The sequence below is a fragment of the Arvicanthis niloticus genome, chromosome 21 (genome assembly GCF_011762505.2).
Source record: "Arvicanthis niloticus isolate mArvNil1 chromosome 21, mArvNil1.pat.X, whole genome shotgun sequence".
Classification (NCBI taxonomy): domain Eukaryota; kingdom Metazoa; phylum Chordata; class Mammalia; order Rodentia; family Muridae; genus Arvicanthis; species Arvicanthis niloticus.
Window position 1 is genome coordinate 17,266,347 of NC_047678.1, and position 11,221 is coordinate 17,277,567.

Here is an 11,221-nt window from a genome sequence, read left to right on the forward strand (position 1 = left end):
CGTATTTGTGTGTGTTCAAAGGTGTGAGGGGGGATGGGTAGAGAGAGGGTAATAGTAACTTGTGTTATGGTGTGGTATGTGTGTGTGTGAGTGTGTACAAATCAGAGGACAACTCACAGTTTTCTCCTTCTGCCGTGTGGACTGGGTCCTGAGAATAGAACCCAGTCATCAGGCACCTTTACCCTCTTAGCCATCTCGCCAGCTCAAACCACTTGTATGTTTTCTTTAAAGAAATGTCTATTTGGGTTATCAATCATTTCATTATTGAGCTGTAAAAGTGAGTCTTCATGTATTCTAGATACAAGTCCCTGTTTAGAAATAATTTGCAAATATTTTTTTCTATTCCATAGACTGTTCTAGGATCTCTCCCCACCCTCTCTCTTTCACACACAGCTCATGCAACCAAGGCTGAGCCAATTGAGGATGATGCGTACTTCATGGGAACCTAGGTGCCATATTCCTCTACATGGTGTGGGGGAACATGCATCCTTGATGAATGAGAACTGCCACTCCAGTATAGAAATGTTGCCCAAATGGCTGATGCATTAGAAATGCATTGCAGAGTTCAAGGCTAGCCTGGTCTACAGAGTGAGTTCCAGAACAGCCAGGGATACACAGAGAAACCCTGCCTCAAAAAACAAAACAAAAACAACAAAAAATAAAGAAATGCATCACAGACTTCAAAAGTAGCCCCTGAAGAATGGCGTTAGAAGCAGGCTGTGGTGGCAGTGGCTCGGCCTCTGCTGTGGGTGAGAAGATGGGCAACTGAGACTCAGCTCTCTGCCCAGACAGAACTTACCCACATAGGGGAAGAGTTCTAAGAGGAACATGCACTGTGGATATGGCTGTCCACATTGGCCTCTGATTTGCCAGGAAAAATGGGGACAGAAGAGGATGCCCAAGGGTCCCCCATGCTACTGTAAGCAATGCCAAGGAACCCTCTGGCTTAGCAGGCTGTGTGTGAATGGAGTGTCTCTGGTCTGTTGTCAGTCTCCTCTCTGATGTGAACAGGTGTCTGTGTATGCCCACTCAGACACGACAGGGGAGATGGTTCAAGGTGACCTCAGCTTTTGTCTAATCTGGTTCTATGACGAGGCCATAAGCAGCACCCTATTTGCCCTTAGAGCTTTCTGCTAGGAGATGCATTGGTAAAGTAATTGCAGCAGTTACAAAGAGCAAGGCATTTCTCGTTGTAGACACAGGAAACCAAACAAAACACATTTTGGGGTTTAAAAACTCGATATGCAAATAAACACAGAGCTGCCTACACATCAAGAACATGTAACCACACTCTGACTGTACAGCAGTTTAAAGTGTAAACATGATTATCCTTGAAGATGTGTAGCCACACTTTCCAGACTTACCTAGGATGTTTGATTACAAAGGAGATGTGCTGGGACTGGAGAAGTGGCTCAGCAGTTAAGAATGCTTGCTGCTTTTGCCAAGGACTTGGGTTCAGTTCCCAGAACCCACACAGTGGCTCACAACCATGTGTAGTTCTAATTCCAGGCCCTCTTCTGCACTTCCTAGCGCCAGGCACATATGCAGGCATATCCATACACACTGGCAAAACACACACACATACACACATATACATATGTATGCATGTTTAAATTTAAAAAATATTTTACAAAGGCACTATATTGCTTACTCATTAAAATTATTCATTTAAAAATATATTTGTCTTTATTTTATCTACATGTGTGAATGCCTGTAAGTATGTATGGGCATCAGATGAGTGCCTAGTGCCAGAGGGTGTTAGAACCTTTGGAACTGGGGTTCCAGGTAGTTGTAAGGCACCTGCTGTGTGTGTTGGGAACTGAACCTGGGTCCTCTGGAACTGCAGCGAGTGCTGTTAACTACTGAACCATTTCTTCAGCTCCTAAATTATTTTTGAATATTACTGGAGTGAGACGATGCTCAGTCATGTGATGTTTGAGATAAGTGAGATGATCTACTTCCCACACGTCAGTGTCCCCAAATGATGTATCGCCACCCTTGGAGGGTATTTAGAGATGCCAGGAGCAGTTTGGGTTGTTATAGAAACTCCTTGGGTGTTAGAGGCAACTGGTATTTAATCCCCTAGGGATGAGAAATGCTAAATATCTATTATGGGGGAATCTCACAGCACACAATGGTGCCCCGGTTTGGTGCCTGCACCAGCATTAGTGTAAAACTACACAAAACCCAAACAGGTTATACTTACTGATTTCTCATCCATCCTACAAGCATAAGGATTGTTTTTTCCTTTTAATTACTAAGATGACCAGCAATTCGGTAAACTAAGTATCATACAAGAAGGATAAAGTGCATGCAAAGAACAGGCGCCCATGATAACTGGGGTCCTGCAAACCACCGAACATTGACCCTGCCTGAAAGGTGACTCATTGCCATGTGAAGAAAAGATATTTAAGTCCCTGGAAGATGGAGACAGAAGTACCGTTCTCGTCTGTGACTCTTCGGACAATTTAACACATATCCTTGGCAGGAAGGAAGGAAGAAGGGAAGACAAGTGGTTCTGGACAGTCATCCCTGTGACTGATGTCCTCCCACTCAGCATTCCTGGGCCTGGCCACACCTGAGTTGATGTCATAGCCTCATTCTCACATCCCTCCACCCCAACCCCAACTCCTTTTATGTAGCTAGATAATGATGAATTCTGTCCTCTGTGCCCAAATAAGACTTTACTGGACACCTGGCTGTGTCCTGTCTGTTGGAGTCCTCAGAGCTCTGTGGAGGCATAGAAAATAGAGACAAGTCTCTTACTGTGTAGAACTCCCTCTGACCCTCAGTCACATGTGGCCTTTTGAGCCTGTCCTGAGTTTAGATGGTATTTTAGCATTTTCCTATCATAGGCTGGCTGTTTTCTGCTGGTGTTGTGTAGAACGCCCACTGTGGTCCAAATCATTCCTAGTCTGGTAATTCCTCTGTGCTACAAAGGTGATTGACAATGCGAGCTATGAATTTCCTCTAGTGTCCATCAGGCTTGCTGTGGAAATAATAGCAATGGTCGATAAATTTTCAGCAAGCATCATCATCATCACCATCATCATCATTAAATTAATGGTTTTTAAACCTCAATATAGAACAGACATAAGTGAGCCAACTTCTCTGAATTTCTTGCCCACACTCCCAATGTACCCTAGGGCTCCTCCAGGTGCCTGGGCCTTGGGAATGGGCATTCAGGATACTGCCGAGAGCAACGGGTCCTTCATCCTTGTTGAGGCAAACATCACAGAGCACTTGTATATATTATAGCCCCTCCAAGCTCTGCAAATGCAGCAAAGTGGCAAGTCCAAGCCCACTGTAAAGAATAGGTGGGTCAGATTGTGGGGAGCAGAGGAGGCCCTAAGTGAGCGAAGTCCTGAGTTAATGTCTATTTTGATGTGGACGAGACCATGTCTAGGACTCCAAAGCCTGGACCCATGAAACATTCAGCAAATGCAGTTCCTCACATGGGCCAGGCTCAAGAAGGGTGGCAAAGCTCTCCTTGGGGAGTTCAGCTATACATGTTTACAGACAATAGAGTAATGTGTGGAAACACTAGCAACTGCAGCTTCCTCCTCTCCCTCGAGGTTCTGGGGTGCTGCTGAGAATCCCACCTACTCCCAACTTTATTGTACATGTGTCTGTATATTTATCCTTTTCCATTCCCTCGAGGTCTCTAGTGAGGGTTCCAGGGCCCAAGCTGCATAGGACTAGGTAGCAGATGAGACACACACCAACATCAACCAGAGGTGTTGTAAGCATATCAAAGCCACAGGCCTGAGAGATGGAGACTTGACCAGGGGCTAGAGTGGCTGGGGCAGGTGCCAGGGGAGCTGAGACAAGAGCAGGGTTTCACTAACCTTCCACAAAAGGAGAAAATGAATTCTGAGGAGTGTGATGTGAAGGACAGGACCAACATGGGAGGGAGTAAGAATGTGAATAGCAAGGGATCCAGTGCTTTTCAAGAGACGATCAACAATTTAACCAAGGCTGGGCTGGGTGCGGGAAGCATTTTCCACTAGGAGGAGAAAGAAAAACAAGAAGCAATACTGAGATGCCAAGCTGCTGAGTTGCTATGTCTGGCATGAACCTATGGGGAAGCCTACAGTCAGCCATGGAGCTCGGGTGACTTGTCTGAGGCTCGCCCTCTTCCCAAAGGGTCACAAGCTACAGGCCTGCTGACAGTAAGCTACATTACCTTCCATTTATTCACCAGGCATCAAGAAGCATGGTGACTCATCTGAAGTCACTCATCAGAAGACTCCAGGGGCTCTGACTCATGGGCAGATTCCCGCAAGAATCCTCTCTGGGCAAGGATGTGTGATCACCAGGCAGAGATGAGCAACCTCCTGACCAGGCTGAGGCCTCTTGAAACTTTCTCTGGATACCCACACTCATAAGAGAAGGAGACACAACCATGGCCACCGTGCCGGCATCCTGTGACTCTTTTGTGGCCAAGGAACGCTGGTCTTGTACTGTAGCTGCTCCTAAACTACCAACACGCACGCATGCACGCACACACGCACGGACGGACGCTCACACAGTCACCTGTAGCAGGAATGCGAATCCATGCTGAGTGGGGCCCTGTGGGGAGCAGTTGCTGTGTGTGAAAGGCAGCAGATGACAGCCTCCAGAGAGAGTATTAGACTTCATTTCCTTTTCAGACACCATGACAGTAACATATTTGGGCTAGCCTGCTGTCTCTGACTTTGTTCATTGACTGCATGGAGTCTCCTTATGGGAATCAATGACAACCTTTCTCGGTTACCCAGAACTCAGCTGCTAGCATATGTGTATCTCTGCTGCCATTGCTTGGACATACACACCAACATAAAAGCAAACAAGACTTTGGGTTTTTTTGTTTTGTTTTGTTTTGTTGTTGTTGTTTTGTTTTTTGTCATAGGCAATTAACCAGGTTGAGGTGGGGATAATTACGAGCAAATCTCAAAGAGGCGCTGCCCTCAAGTGAGACTGTTTGTAGTTGAAGGGACCCCACTTTCTTCTTCCCTTGATCCTCGTAAGAGTCTGGGGATGTGGAAAAGCATGTTAGTTGACGGGCTGGGTTGGGGTGGATGACGACTCTAGGAGCCTGAACAAAGCAGAATACAGTCTCTTCTCAGGTCCTCAGGTTCCAAAGGCTGGGTGATTTCAAAGAACTCTACAGGATGGGTCAGAAAAGGGGCAGAGGGAGAGCGAAAAATTCCAGGTGAGGCATCCTGGCCATGAAGGGGGTCTATTCTAGTAGAAAGGCTGAATTAACTTCCCAGACTCATCTTTGGAGGCTCCAGCTGAGGCCCTGCATTCCAGGGCTTGGTGTCAGAAGTGCTTGGGAGATGTAGTGGCAGCTGGTGACTCAGCCCTGATGGGAAGGCCAGATCCCCTCTTTGGGGTCACTGGTACACTCAGCCCTGAGCTCCAAGGGAACTCTTCCAGGAAGCCCTGGGCTGGTAGCCTCTTTCCCATGATAAGCATACCACAGTCTCTCTGATGTTTGTCAGGCCAGATAGTCTTTCTAACTAAAACAAAACACCACCACCAAAATCAACAGCAGCAAAAAAAAAACCCCAAAAAACAAAAAAACAAAATAAAACAAAACAAAACAAAAAACCAAAACCCCCAAAACAAAAAACAACAACAACAAAAAAACCAAACCAAAAAAACAACAAGGGGGGGGGGGTGGCAGAAGTGGGAAGCAACAGCAGCTTAGTCTTAGTCTGCCTTCCTTTAGTCACAGGTCTGCATTTCTGGATTCAGTCAACAACGTACCAAAGATACTCAAAATGCGCTGGGGAGAGTCTGGTCTGCAGTTGGTGCCTTGCGTCAGAGCCAGCACAATCTACCTACCCAATTCCAGCTTCTCTGGAGGTGTGCCTGTGTGTCTGTCCTATCTTCAATTCCTCATTGTCCCAGTTACTTCAATCCTTGAAGCTGTGCAGAGAGCACAATGTGTCAATGTCACTAAATGTGTGCTGTTCAGAGACTGGGCACGTAGCTCAGTGACAGAGCAAGTGCTTAGCATGCTCTAACCCCCCATGTGTGCACCGATGTGTATGTAGCTATGCACATGAATATGGGCTGATGGAGGCTGTAGGTATTTGATACCCATAGAGTTGGAGTCATAGGCAGATGTGGATGCTGGGAACCAAACTCAGGTTAGACCTTGATTTTAATCTCCCCCCCCCACACACACACACACAAGTAGAACTAACTTGCTGTACTTCTGAGTATCGTGGCTGAACCTTGTTTTGGAGATATCCCTGTACATTCAGGGTTCGGTGGGACTCCCAGGGCACACAGGGCTGGAGACAACAGTTCAGCTAGGGAGATAAGCCCAGCTCTGTGAACAGGATGTGATACCCAGTGATTAGGCTGCAGAGATTGGCAGGAAGGCCCAGATCCAGGACACTGAGACACACACTGTATCCTTTGGTAGTTTAATGATTCTATGGGATGTGCAAAGAGTCCAAGGCGAGTCCTTGATTAAGTAGATGGGGTGATGACATCATTCACCAGAATAGAGACTTTTGTTGAATAGATATTTTTAAGAAGCAATTGGGTGGCTGGAGTAAAGTGTCTATGCTTAGCATACATGAAGCCCTGGGTTTGACCCCCAATCCTCCCCACAAAAGAATGATGAGCTCAGAAAGGACAGGAGTGGGGTTGCACTGAGCACCCTGCCAGACTTGGTCTCATGTGGGTTAACTGTGGGGAGACTCCTTTCATCCGGTGGGTATATTTATAGACTGGGCAGTTTCTGCAGGCAAACAAGGTGGTTATCATCTGCAAGCGTAGGAAGAAACCACCTTTGATGATGGATATGTACAAGGTTGTCTGTGAAGGAGATAGGAGGTCACCTGGGAGAGAAGGTGTCACTGTTTGGGCTGGGAGCAGGGACATATGAATATATGTGTGTGTGTGTGTGTGTGTGTGTGTGTGTGTATATATATGTGTGTGTGTGTGTGTGTGTGTGTGTGTGAATGGAAACTATAGTGTGAAAAATTCTCATCTATCCAATAGACAATTTTTCCTACCATAAAAATTTCCCCACTTTCTTTTTATAGGTGGGAAATTTGTTTTACAAACCAATGCCAATGAATTTCTAGCCCTAAGCCTGAGCTTCATTCTGTTTCCTTAATTTTAAGTCAACTTCCCTTTTCTGTTCTACAAAAGCATTGTGGTGGTGACATGCACTTAGTTGTCACTTTCCTTCAGGCTCTCCTGGCCTTGTATGGTTTCCCTATGCTTTTGTTTTTAAATGACCTGGAATAGAGGTTCTCAACCTGTGGGTCACGATTTCTCCCCCAAACCTCTGTCTCCGAAATTATTTACATCATGGTTCATAACCACAGCAAAATACCAGTTATGAAGCAGCATCAAAAATAACTTTATGGCTGGGGATCACCAGAACATAAGAAGCTGTATTAAAATAAAGGGTCACAGCACTAGGAAGGCTGAGAACTCCTGATCTAGCTGGTTTTGGGGAATAATAGTCAAGTATTTATAGAATATCCTTTCATTTGGTTTGACAATTTTCTCACAGTTCTTTCTGGCCTTGGGAGGGAGACCCCAGAGGTGAAGTGACATCAAGACACATCATGAGACCTATCAAGGTAGGGACTGTCAACACCTTGTGCGGGTTAATATTGATCGGAGTAGGTGTTGTCTGTCTTCTCCCTGTCTGCACTGTACTCTTTGGAAGGAAGCCACTGGACACAGGCCATCTTGAAGGGGCAGAGGTTATGTTATGCCTCCTCAGGAGGGGATACTCAGAGTTTTGAATCTCACTCTGTATTTGTTGTAAGAAAGCATCTCTTCAGCTTTCTTTTAGACAGTCTTTCAAAAACACATAGTCCCATCAAGTATGGGGTCTGATTCTGACAATTTTAATGGAACTTAACATTTCTGAATTTATCTTCTGGGGATGGGGAGATGATGAATCAGTGGCTAAACATACTGGCTACTCTTCCAGAAAACCCAGGTTTAATACCCAGCACCCACACAGCAACTCACAGTGATCTGTGATTCCAATTCCAGAGGACCCAACACCCTCTTCTGGCCTCTGTAGGCATTGGGCATTCATGTGGTGCACAGATATACAGGCAGGCAAACCATTCATACACATAAAAGTATATTTTAAAAAATATTTAAATGTGGGCTGGAGAGATGGCTCAGCCATTAAAGGCTAGGCTCACAACCAAAAATATTTAAATGTATTTAAGTGTGCACAGCTCTAAAGGACTACACGGCAAAATCATAACATGCTGGTCAGGTGACTACTCCACTTCTGTTCTGGAGGTTCCCTTGAAGCAAGCCTGAATGGATGTTTTCCAGGATCCTGCCTGGCAGAAACTCATGCTTGTGTGTCTCGTGCTAATGCCTCGTGTATGGCTGGTTTAACCACACAGTCAGGAGGAAGTGGCCTTCACCTCCCCCCAAAAGAAGGTATCAGAGGAAATATTTGAGAAGAAGTAATGCTGGAGATATTTTTTTTCTATCTAACACAAAGTCCTTCCTTGTTCCCCAAAGAGCAGTCATTGGCACCCACCGAAAGTGGTCTTGCAAAGAAGAATCCATGAGAACAAACATCACATGGCTGCGGAGAGGTGCCAGAGTCCCACACTACGACAGTGGGAAAGAGGCCTGTTCTTTTTAAAAACTGGAACCCCAACAAGAATAACTGTCTTGGCAGAACCCCAACAAGAATAACTGTCTTGGAAGTCAGGAAACACACTACTTATATTGTTGCATAATAAAATTTTATAATGTTAATTAAAAAAAAAATCATTGCACCCTGATAAGATAAGAACCTGCCCCCCCCCCAATTCAATTCCCACAGTGGCTGTCTCCCCACTCCCACAATCCCCTGCCTCTTCACAAATAAACTGTTTTTCTCCCTCACGTTCTTCTCCTTATTGCCTGGACTTTGAAGCCCAATGCCATGTAAACATTAACTTGCTTCTTAAATAAAACCGCAAAGAGCAAACTGCAATCTGAGCATATAACTCACATTTCCCACAAGCTCTAAGGAGTCTGATTTCTCTCCCAGTGTGTCTCGACTTCACAGGATTTATTTGGAAATCAGTTTTCCTTTATTTGTTATATAAGTATTTGGCAAAGAATAGTCACGAGAGATGAATTATCGTGGTACCGCCCACCATTTCCTTTTAAATGTAGTCAAGTCCCGAACGACTGTTGACTTAAAGAGAAAGCATGTTAAATAGCAGTACAAATGGTTAAAGGAGATGGGGGGGGGGGCGAGAAAGAGGGGACAAAAACAGGGACTGAACGTTAGAACCTTAGGCTTCCTTTAACTTCTGGAATAACCCCTGCCATCTAAGATGGTGCATACATCCCTTCTGCTGGTCCTGAGCCAGAGACTACCTGTATCACCAACAATCATTTGCTTGTTTGCTTTTAATACACTTATGGGGATCATGAGTCCAAATTCCCCTGGCGAACTCTTCAATTCGGCCTAGCACGCACATGCTTCATCAGTGTACTCTATGGGAAACCGGTATCAAAGGGGAAGGGCTTTTCCTTCTGAATTCCCTACAGAGATGTTTTCAGACCTTGCCATACATTATTTCGATGGCCTCCCCCAACGTGGTAGTCTGAAATGATAGTGAATTTTCCTAACGTGGGGTGTTTTAACATTCTACAAATTGTTCTCCGGGCTGCTGAAGAAGCAGTCTTAGCCTTGAGATTGTGACTGTAAATGTGATACTTTTTTTTTTTTTTTTTTTTTTTTTTTTTAATTACCTACTCCATCCAGTGTCCATGCTGTTCAAAGAGGACTTTCTGGACCTGAATTGTGTAGTTGTATGATCTGAAATATATGAAAGACTGATACTAAAAGGAAATGTGTGTGTGTATTTGCTGTATGTATGTATGTATATATATATGTGTGTGTGTGTGTGTGTGTGTGTGTGTGTGCATACATATATATACACACATATATGCATATATATTTGCTGTGTATATACATACACACACACACACATATATACAGCAAATTTCCTTTTTTTCCCTCCTGAACTGTGTTATTTTTCCTTGATACATGATTAAATAGATGAAGCATTTGCCAAATTACTCTGTGGTTAATCTGTCTCAACAGCAGGAAGCCTAGTGAATTTCCTCCACGCACCATTTCTGATGAGCTGACCTTTTCCAAATGCCAAATGGAACAGTTGGTTGGAGTCAACCCTATCGCCTCCACCGTCGGCTCCCATTTATCCCCCAAAACAAGGGCTTGCTGACCCGAAACAAATCTTGCTTAGCTAATTTCCTTTGGAAGATCGGCAGAGACACAGAACAAAAGGCTGCTAATGCTGGGAAGAAGTTCTGACTATCTCTTGAATTATGATCACTACTGTTTACACAGACGCACTAAAGACTTTGTTTCGCTTGTCATTCTTTTTACCCTTTATCATTTTGCAAAGTGATGTTAGATTGAACTATTCTGGGCATTAGTGATAGCGCACCTGGCTGGTTTGGACAACAAGATGGCCAGCCACATGTTTCTCTAAACAGCGCGGGCATCTTCCCACTCACATCTAGCCTCCAATCCTTCTTCTCTCCCAAACGCATATTGAACAGCAGTTTGTCAGATAAGCATTGCTGGACGCTGACGAACGGACGGCAGCTAAACTCTAGGACTCCGTGAAGCTTAGGCTGTTGATTTAAAATCTTTCCTTCTTGCCCGCCAAAAACTCATTTAGAGCAAAAGACACTTAGAATTCCTGGCAAAGAAAGCCAACACGGAGAGCTTTTGCTGAGCTAGAGACACGCCACCAACCTTTAGCTGTTGTAGCTCGTCTTCCGGGACCGGCTATGCCAACATTCTTCTGTTCTCCAAGAACTGGCTCTGGGGGGAGTTAGTCTTCCTCCGTAGCATCAATAACCTTAGATAGGAGGTTTGAACGGACATCGATTGGATGTCGCCGGGGGAAGCCAGAAAAGCTTTCTAGAGAACTCAAGTGCTCACTCTCATCTGATGCAGCTGCCTGAGTCCCCACCTACAGAGCCCCAGCAGAAACCACAAAACGTACAGGAAACTGGGGAAAATCAGATAAAGGCAAACCATAACATGACACATGTAAGGAAGGGAAACAGTTAAGAATTAACTCAAATTAATTTAAGGTTAGGAGAGCAAGTGGCCCAACGGTTTAGTTAATAAGAAGCTACTCACCAAGGCTTAGTCACATGACTAAGCGCTTTCAGGAATATATCAAGG

General features: G+C 44.9%; 1 long non-coding RNA gene across 1 annotated transcript; it reads left to right on the plus strand.

Annotated features, from left to right (window-relative positions):
- The first annotated feature begins 7,606 nt into the window (after positions 1-7,606).
- On the plus strand, positions 7,607-8,886 carry LOC143435409 (uncharacterized). The gene is made up of 2 exons (XR_013105689.1): positions 7,607-8,430; positions 8,515-8,886. It is a non-coding gene; the product is annotated as an uncharacterized LOC143435409 (long non-coding RNA).
- The last annotated feature ends 2,335 nt before the right edge of the window (positions 8,887-11,221 follow it).